Source organism: Mauremys reevesii, linkage group 2, assembly GCF_016161935.1.
Source record: "Mauremys reevesii isolate NIE-2019 linkage group 2, ASM1616193v1, whole genome shotgun sequence".
In the NCBI taxonomy this organism is placed as follows: Eukaryota; Metazoa; Chordata; order Testudines; family Geoemydidae; genus Mauremys; species Mauremys reevesii.
In genome coordinates, this window is record NC_052624.1 from 144,330,775 (window position 1) to 144,339,692 (window position 8,918).

The following is an 8,918-nucleotide window of genomic DNA, read 5'->3' on the forward strand; positions in this document are numbered from 1 at the left end:
TCACCTGAACAGGGAAGGGCTACAAACAGTATGTGTGTGTGAGGGAAAGCTGGATCTGAGCTGCTCAGCTGTGTGTCAGAGGTCCTGTACTGCTAACACCCAATGGAGATTCTCCTTGTGCTTTTGGAGCAGAAGGAAGCAGGCTGGATTCTGCTGCTGCCACAATCTTCTCAGTGGCTGGTGCGTGGCTCAGTGAGAAACACACAAGCCTAGGTGGTCATACTGGGTTTGTCACCACCTTATAATATTAACCCTTCGCCCTCCCCTAGTCCCTTCCACATCAGGATCTTAAAGCTCTTTACAAACACCACTGCATTTGTTATTTGGAGGCAGTCCCTGCCTCAAAGAGCTCACATTTTAAGCAGCCTGGCAACACCTCCAAGACATAAGGAAGCAGTGTAGCCTCATTTTACAGGCTGTGAAGCTGAGTCATGGGGAGGGGCTTTTCAGGAAGCCCATAAGTGAGCTGGAATCAGAACCCACTACACTGTGGTGTCTTTGCTGAGCCCATTCCAGTGCCCTGGAGGGATAGTCCCTTAGCCTCAGGGCACATGACCACTGGGAAGGGAGAAAGCCATCTTGGAGAACAAGGCAGCTACCCTTGTATCAAAGCCAAGGTGCCAGGCCAAGGGTGCCTGCGCACTAGGCGTGAGTAGGGTGGAGCTTTGGGAAACGGTACAGTCCACAGCGAGCAGGGGAACAACAGTGAATTCCTATCGCTGTGGGTCTCTGGCAGGCTTGGTGCCATGGGACAGAGTTCATGGAAAGCTAGCCCTGCTCTGACATACTGGCCAGGAGCGGAGTTATTCCCCCTCAGTTTATTTAGATTTAAAATACTACAGGCTCTGGGTGCCCTGACAGAGGTAGTTATACAATCAGTATAGTTCAACTAACTCCAATCTCGGCAGCTTTCAAATCGTTGATGTCACAGGAGCTCAGCTGGCCCCCGACCCCCCATACCACTTCAGCAGCATGCTCTCACCCTCCCGAAAGACCCTCGACGGCAGGCATCTTTTAGAGTGAAAGTTGCCAAATTCAAGCTATTTTGGAGTGTGTGGGGGGAAGCAAGTTCCAGGCTCCCAGAGCCCACCCCCTCTCTTTCTAATGAGGGGGTCCAGCTCTCCGAGCACCGCTGCAGCAATATGCACCCCAGAAAGAGCACTTCCTCCCACTCCGGTGACACAAAGAAGCCGTGGGGAGGGAGAGAGGGAGAAGCAGATTTTCAAAAGTATTGTTTTAAGTGTTAGTTGTCATTCACACTGAGCTCTGCCAGTGCCCCTCAGTCCTGACCCACAGCTACTCCTGCTATTACAAGCACAGGCTTCCTCCTCCCCAGTTCACAGATGCTCCCTGTTCCTGACCCACAGTCCCTCTCCTGGGTATTTCCGTTCTGTGTTCCACTCCCCTCCTGACAACAACCCCACTGTTCCACACTTGGGCACCCCCTGAATCCATGGCTCTGCCAACACCCCCAAATCTCCCCATGGCACATGAACTGGAGGCCCACTGTATGCGGTAGGTGGAGTGTAACAGGTGTGTGGAGGGTCTGTGGCTGTTTTGGGGATACGCCTGGCATGGCCCCTCCTCAGACTGGTGGTGGGCTGGGACTGGTCACTGGTGGAAGTGGGTTACCTCAGGCTGGGTGTCCTTCGGAAAGCTATTCCTGCTTCTGCCATAGACACAGGATCACAGCAAGGCCCTGAAAGCAAATAGCCTGATTATTCATTAACCTGTGGGAAGGGCTCAGCTCTCCGCCCTACCAGGAGCTACAAGCTAAGCAGGGCTGGGAAAGGCTGTTAGTGAGTGACATGGGACAGGAGCAGGGCCGCCCAGAGGATTCCGGGGGCCCGGGGTCTGCGGCGGCGGGGGGGCCCTTCAGTTCCGGGAGCCGCCGACGAAGTGCCCCGAAGACCCGCGGCGGGGCCCCCCCCCCGCCGCCTAAGCGGGACCCGGCGCCGAAGCGCAGCCCGGTCTTCGGCGGAGGGGGGCCCGCCACGGGTCTTCGGGGCACTTCGGCGGCGGGTCCCGGAACGGAAGGGCCCCCCCGCCGCCGAATTACCGCCGAAGACCGGGCTGCGCTTCGGCGCCGGGTCCCGCTCCGTCTTCAGCGGTAATTCGCCAGCGGGGGGTCGTTCCGCGCCGGAGCGGAAGGACCCCCCGCCGGCGAAGACCGGGAGCAGAAGCAGCTCCTGCGCCCGGCCGCGCAAGAGTTTGCCGGGCCCCCCGGAGCAAGTGAGGGACCCCGCTCCAGGGGCCCCGAAAAACTCTGGTGGGGGCCCCTGTGGGGCTCGGGGCCTGGGGCAAATTGCCCCTCTTGCCCCCCCCTCTGGGCGGCCCTGGACAGGAGCACTAGTCTTGGGGTTCAGGAGGGAGCGTGGACAGCAGGAGGCACTGAGATATTGGTGGGGCATTCAGCCAAGAGGATTCTGATGTAATGAATCCAAAGGGGATTTTCTAATGAGGCTGCTGGATGCTGGGGTTCCTCTGGCTTTCTAGCTCTCAGCGCGACAACAGACTACACTACATCAGACTGTCCACTGCCACCCTGTCTCCTGTACCATGAAAGGTCTCCACACTAGTAAAATTAAACCAGATCTTTGCTCAGAGAATGATTTAAAGAAGTGCTGCAACTGCAGCCAACATTCCAGACATGTTCATGCAGACTGAGTCCCTGGTGGTGCCTCCCCCAAACCCTTCACTCTTCGCTCCAGGTTCCACACAGGTTGCTCCAATCCACACTGAGAATTTACAACAGTTTAATTTAAAATCCAATGCAATTAAATCCGTGCAAACCCCTGTGTGTGAGCACTCTTTCTCGGCTTTAACTTGGGTTATATTAGTTTCACTTGCCCCTGTAAGAGATCGGCTGATCCATGCAAGTTTAAACAGATATAAGAGCCTCCACCCAAAGCTGTGCCAGTTGAACTAAACCGACTTCAAATCACCCCTTTCATTAAACTGGTGCAGGTTTGTGAGTGGATCCAGCCTGAGCCACCTGCCATCACTCCTAAAGCTAAGCACAAAAGATGGTGACTCTTGTGGCTAACTTTCCCCTCCTCCCTGTGTAAATGGGGTGGAAACCTAGATCTGAGTGAGATAGGGTGACCAGATGTCCCGTGTTTGAGACTTTTTCTTATATAGGCACCTCTTACCCTCCACCCCCAACCCATTTTTTCACAGTTACTATCTGGTCATCCTAGAGTGAGATAACCCAGGCTGGAGAGTGAGTCAGATTTCAGGGCAGCCCTGTCCAGTGTCATGACCTTCATGTGACACTCACACACTTGGTAGGTGTGTCACCAGGGCCGGTGAAAGGATACTTTGCACCCTAGGCGAAACTTCCACCTTGCGCCCTCCACCCCCACCCCTCCCCCCAGAGCATCGATTATAAACTTTCAAAAATGAATACTGCATAATGTGGCATTGTTCATTAGAATTAATACACGTTCGACTTGAAAATTTATTAATTTCATTATTTAGTCTACATATTTAATGAAAATAAATGAATAACCTGACAGGGTGTGGGGCTGGCTGGCTTTGGGCAGGGGTGTGTGGCAGGGGTTGGCTGGAGACAAAGGGGTGCGGGGCTGGCTGGAGGCAGGGCAGGGGTTGGCTGGAGACAGGGGGTGCAGGGCTGGCTGCGGGCAAGGCAGAGGTTGGCTGGAGACGGGTGAGAGGCTGGCTAGGGGCAGGGCAGGGGGTGTGGCAGGGGCTGGCTGGCTGCGGGCAGCGGGTGCAGCAGGGGCTGGCTGCGGGCAGAGTGGTGGGTACTGGGGCTGTCCCTAGATATTCTGGGGCCCTATGCTGCCCCCCCATGGGGGGGCAGTGGTGCCCCCGGCCTCCGTGGGGGGAGGATCCTCGGCGGTGGGCAGGGGCACCCCAGGCTTCCATGGGGGGCAGGCCTCTGGGGGGGGGCCAGAGGGGGGAGGCAGGCCACGGGGGGGGCAGTGCGGGTTTGGGGGACAGGGGGGAACCACCCCCCAGCACTCCCCCGGCGGCGCGGCTGGGGCTGAGTCTCTGCACTTCCCCCCCGCTGGTGAGCATAGGCGGCAGGTTTGTATAATTTTTGGTGGGGCCCAAAATGGTGGTGCCCCCCCCGCTCCCGCCCTGTAAGCCGATATAAAATGAAGCTACAACGCGTCAGTGCCACAAGATTACAAGGGTCAATTAAAAGTGGAAAGTCAGAAGCAGCACTTGCCTACTTCAATATACAGTATTATATTTTGTTGCATCTGTTGTGATGAAGTGGGAATGTTCTTAATATTTTCTCTGAATACTGTGTGGGTGCCTCAGTTTCCCCTGCAAGATGCCAACTGAAGGTGTTGGGGACAAAGAGATCAGGTGGCCTCCTTGTCCAGAAGAGACACAGAGGCCAGAGGAGGGAGTGTCAGTTTGGAGCTGGCTGGGGAAATGGGGAGAGACCCAGAACTTGGTTCTGGGCTCCCCACCCCCCAAGATGGACCTGACAGTGGGGTTCTGTTTTCTGTACCAACAAGCTCTGTTTAAACTGTGTTCCCGTCATCTAATAAACCTTCTGTTTTACTGTCTGGCTGAGAGTCACATCTGACTGTGGAATTGGGGTGCAGGGACCTCTGGCTGCCCCAGGACCAGCCCGGGCAGACTCGCTGTGGAAAGTGCATGACGTGGAAGGGCATGCTGAATGCTCTGAGGTCAGATCCAGGAAGGTGTAAGCTTCTTGCCCTGGAGACAGTCTGCTCAGAGAGGAGGCTCCCCCAGAGTCCTGACTGGCTTTGTATGGAGTTGTTCCAAAGCATCCCAGCATTCCCTTCCACCCCATGCACTTCCCAGAAGTCCGCACAGGCACTGACACTCCCTCCTCCGGCCTTTGTCTCTTTTCCAGGCATTAGGAGGCCACCCAATCTCTCTGTTCTCCAACACCTTCAGTTGGCACCTTGCAGGGGAAACTGATTTGGGAGAAATGAAGTAAAAGCTGCCCAAACCGAGCTTGAGCACTCCTGAATTTTGAGGTGTTCAAATCTGGAAGGCAGGTGCGGCTTCCAGGTGCTGGGGAAGAGACAGGGGCGGCTCTTTGTTTCTTGCCACCCCAAGCACAACTGTCAGGCGGCTTTCGGCGGCGCGCCTGCAGGCAGTCCGCTGGTCACGCACATTCGGTGGCATGCCTGCAGGTGGTCCGCCAGTCCCGCAGCTTCAGCGGCAATTTGGCGGCGGGGACGCTGAAGGCGCGGCACTGGCAGACCTCCCGCAGGCATGCCACCGAATCTGCGTGACCAGCGGACTGCCTGCAGGCGTGCCGCCGAAAGCCGCCTGACAGTTGTGCTTGGGTGGCAAGAAACAAAGAGCCGCCCCTGTCTCTTCCCCAGCACCTGGAAGCCCTCGGGAATGTGCACTGAGCTCCAAAGCTTCTAACCAGTCCAACTCCAGCCCTGCTCAGTTCCCCTCTCCTAGCAGTTTTCTGGAGGGGGGACTATGTGAAATGAGTTTGGTGGGTCTCAGCTCCAGCTCCCGCATCACAAACTCACCTCCACATTTTGCACTAGTGGGGCAGGCTCAGCAGAGAGGCTGAGAACCACAAGGAACATGTGCTGAAATGGCCCTGTGGCCCCTGCCCAAATCAGGGCTAGGGGCCAGCTGGTAAGGCCATGCCTGGGGGAAGCTGGCCCTGTGCGGGCCCTGTAGCCCTAAGGATTAATCTGCTGGCCTGTATAAATATATCTTTTTCTTATAAATTTGAGTATTTGATGTAATAGGCTTATAGATTTGTATTAAAATAAGTTTGGCTGTAATGCAAGGCCAAAACCCTGTATGTGAAGCTAAGGCAAAGTTAGCACATTTTGGGACCCTTACCCAGGAAAGTAATAATAGACAAAACACCCACACAGATGTCTAGAGACCTTTTGCCTAAACCAATGAATAATGGAAGATGACAAAGAGGATTTTTCAAAGTGGTATGACAAATGTAACAAGTACACCATAAATGCGTACTTACCTGTTATCCATACGCACATACATACTAGCCTATGGGGTAAGTGTACCCTAACATTTCTGGGGGGGAAGGATGAAATTTGGACATAAGGAGAAGGATTTCCGACTAATGCCCTATAAAAAGGCGAGGCAGCTCGCCATTAGGCAGGGAATCTACCCACCTATCTACTCCCGTCAACTCTTCATTGCCTCCACCTTCAACAACGTATCGATGCTACCCATCTACGACGGCTATTAACTATTAATAGTCCGTACTTTATTTCTTTTCAAACTGTAAATTTAAGGGACTAGGCTAAGCTTGGTTTCCCTAAGCCTATATTTTATTTAGTTTAAGATTTATTGGGTTAAGTTAAAGAATAAACCGCTTTAACAGCTCTGCATATAGCTTCCTCTGCTAAGAGGTGTGAAAACGGACCTGCCACGGCGTGGCCCTGTCTCTTCCAACACCAGGTTATTAAAACAGAGTGTGAGTATTAACCACATTTGCAGCTTATAATATTGTATTATCATCCGTATCTCTCGAATAACAGTAAGACAATTGTAACTCTGTAATTCTAACTGTTTTACCATTTGCTTGCTATTTCATTGATTTTAATAAAAGGTCTTTATGACTATATCTGTCTCAGTGTAAACTTCCTGTCATACCCTTGAAGTTCCTTTTATAAACTCTGTGAAGCCTGATTCAGGACGAACTTTATTTTCTGATCAAACATATTGGTGAGCCAAAACCCACATTAATTAATATCCAATAATTATTATTAACATTATATTATTAATTAATAAGAGTAAATTAAGTGAATAAATCAACACTACTAACATACTCCAAATCAGGCTACAGGCTGGTGAGCCAGCCAGGAGTTTCGAGAAGTGTGTTACAGGAATTTTAGGGTTCTTCTTCGAGTGATTGCTCCTATGCATTCCATTTAGGTGTGCGCGCCGCGCGTGCACTGTTCTTTGGAACATTTTTACCCTAGCAACTCCGGCGGGCCGGCTGGGCGCCCCCTGGGCGCCCCCTATATATCCAGCTATGGCGCTGGATATATACCCCAGCCGGCCCGTCCGCTCCTCAGTTCCTTCTTTCCGCCCGTGACGGCTAGTAGGAACAGTGGAGTGCTCCCTTACCTCCACAGCCCTAGCGTTCTCCATAGCTTTAGTGTATATAGTTGTTAATAGTTTGTTAAGTTTCTTGTTATAGTTGTATAGTTAGTTGTATAGTATAGTAGTTAGGGAATTAGAGGGGTTAGCCCTCTTCTTCCGCCCCGGTGCGGGCTTATGCCCGGAGCACCGGGATTCAAGCCTTGCGTGGCTTGCCAGCGGCCCATGCCGGTGAGTGACCCGCACGACTCCTGCCTCCGCTGCCTCGGAGAGTCGCACAGGTCGGATAAGTGCCCCATTTGCGTGGCTTTCAAGCCTCGTACGAGAAAAGAGCGGGACTCTCGTTTGAAACAACTCCTTATGGAGTCGGCTCTCCAACCTCCGGCACCAGCTCCATCGGCGCCGAAGCCTGCCTCCGTGAGCAGCGCACCGGCAGCACCGAGCCGCTCCGGTGCCGACGCGTCTCGGCACCCGGCACCGAAGACCCGGCACCGCTCCCTCTCTCCGGGGAAGAAGCACAAGGTGCCGAAGACGGCCTCTGCGAAGCAGCAGCAGAAGCCGTTAGCCCAGCCGCCTCCGACTAAAACGGTACAGGCTGAGGCAGTGCACAAGAAGTGCACCGGGCCGTCGACTCCGGCACCACAAGGGCCGTCGAGTCCGGCACCGCCCAGCTCCCCGGTGCCTACCGAGGAAGAGCTGAGGCTCCTGTCCACGCCGGAGGCGTTCGCGACGGCGAGGGAGCTGATCGACCTCACCGCTGATACGGGCCATCAGCTACCGGCACCGCCGGTGCGGACAGTCAAGTCCATCGGAAAGCCACTGATGATGCGCCCTCCCTCTCCTTGCGGCCGAGGTGATCGGGGCACCATGATCCGGTCTCGCTCCCGATCTCCCTCAAGACGACGGTCGCCAACGCACCGGACCCGATCCGTACGACGGTCAACGTCGAGACGCCGCTCCCCGTCTCGTCGCCGGTCGCAGTCCCGGTACCGCTCGCAATCGCGGTACCGGTCGCACTCCCGGCGACGCTCCAGGTCCCGGTCGCCGAGTCACCGGCACCGCACCAGGTCCGGCTCCAGGCATCGCGGGCGATATCGAGAATCACGCAGCCGCTCAAGGCGCCGCCGCTCGTGCTCGAGGTCCGACTCCCGGCGCCGCCGGTCGAGCTCCCGGCACCGCGCCTCGCGCAGATCCCGTTCACCTATTAGACCGCATGACGACCGGCACCGTCCTTCGGCACCGGAGAGGCAGTTTACTCTGGCACCGGACGTCCGCCCGGGAACCGCTACGGCTCCTCCCTGGCCTTCGAGGGAACCCTCAGTTGCTTCCCCTGAGGGCAGTGCGGTAGACTTCCGAGCGGGGTCTCTTCCGCAGGACCATGGACCTCAGCATTGGGGGTTTTGGGTGCCCTGGGCCCAACATGAGCAAGGGCCTCCCCTTCCACCGAGGCAGCCAGGCTCGGCACGTTCGGTGCCAGAGGCCACTGTCAGCAGGCCACCCCCGTCTCCAACGCCACAGACCGCTGCTCACGGTACACCGTTGGGGCATGAGGCACTGGCACCGGATCGCCCAGACGCAGAGCAAGCTCCTGAAGAGGTGCTGCCAGGTCACTCCTCGTCCTCCTCTCCTGACGAGGCGGTGGCAGGGGCGTCACCATCAGAGCCCCCACCTATTGACCTCAAAGCGCACCAGGACCTTCTCCGGCGGGTAGCGAAAGCCATCAACCTGCCCATCGAAGAGGTCCAAGAGGTCGATGACCCCATCACGGATGTCGTGGGAGCAGACGCCCCCGTGAGAGTAGCGCTGCCATTCATCCGCACAATCCAGCGGAACAATGCCGCCATCTGGCAGTCGCCTTC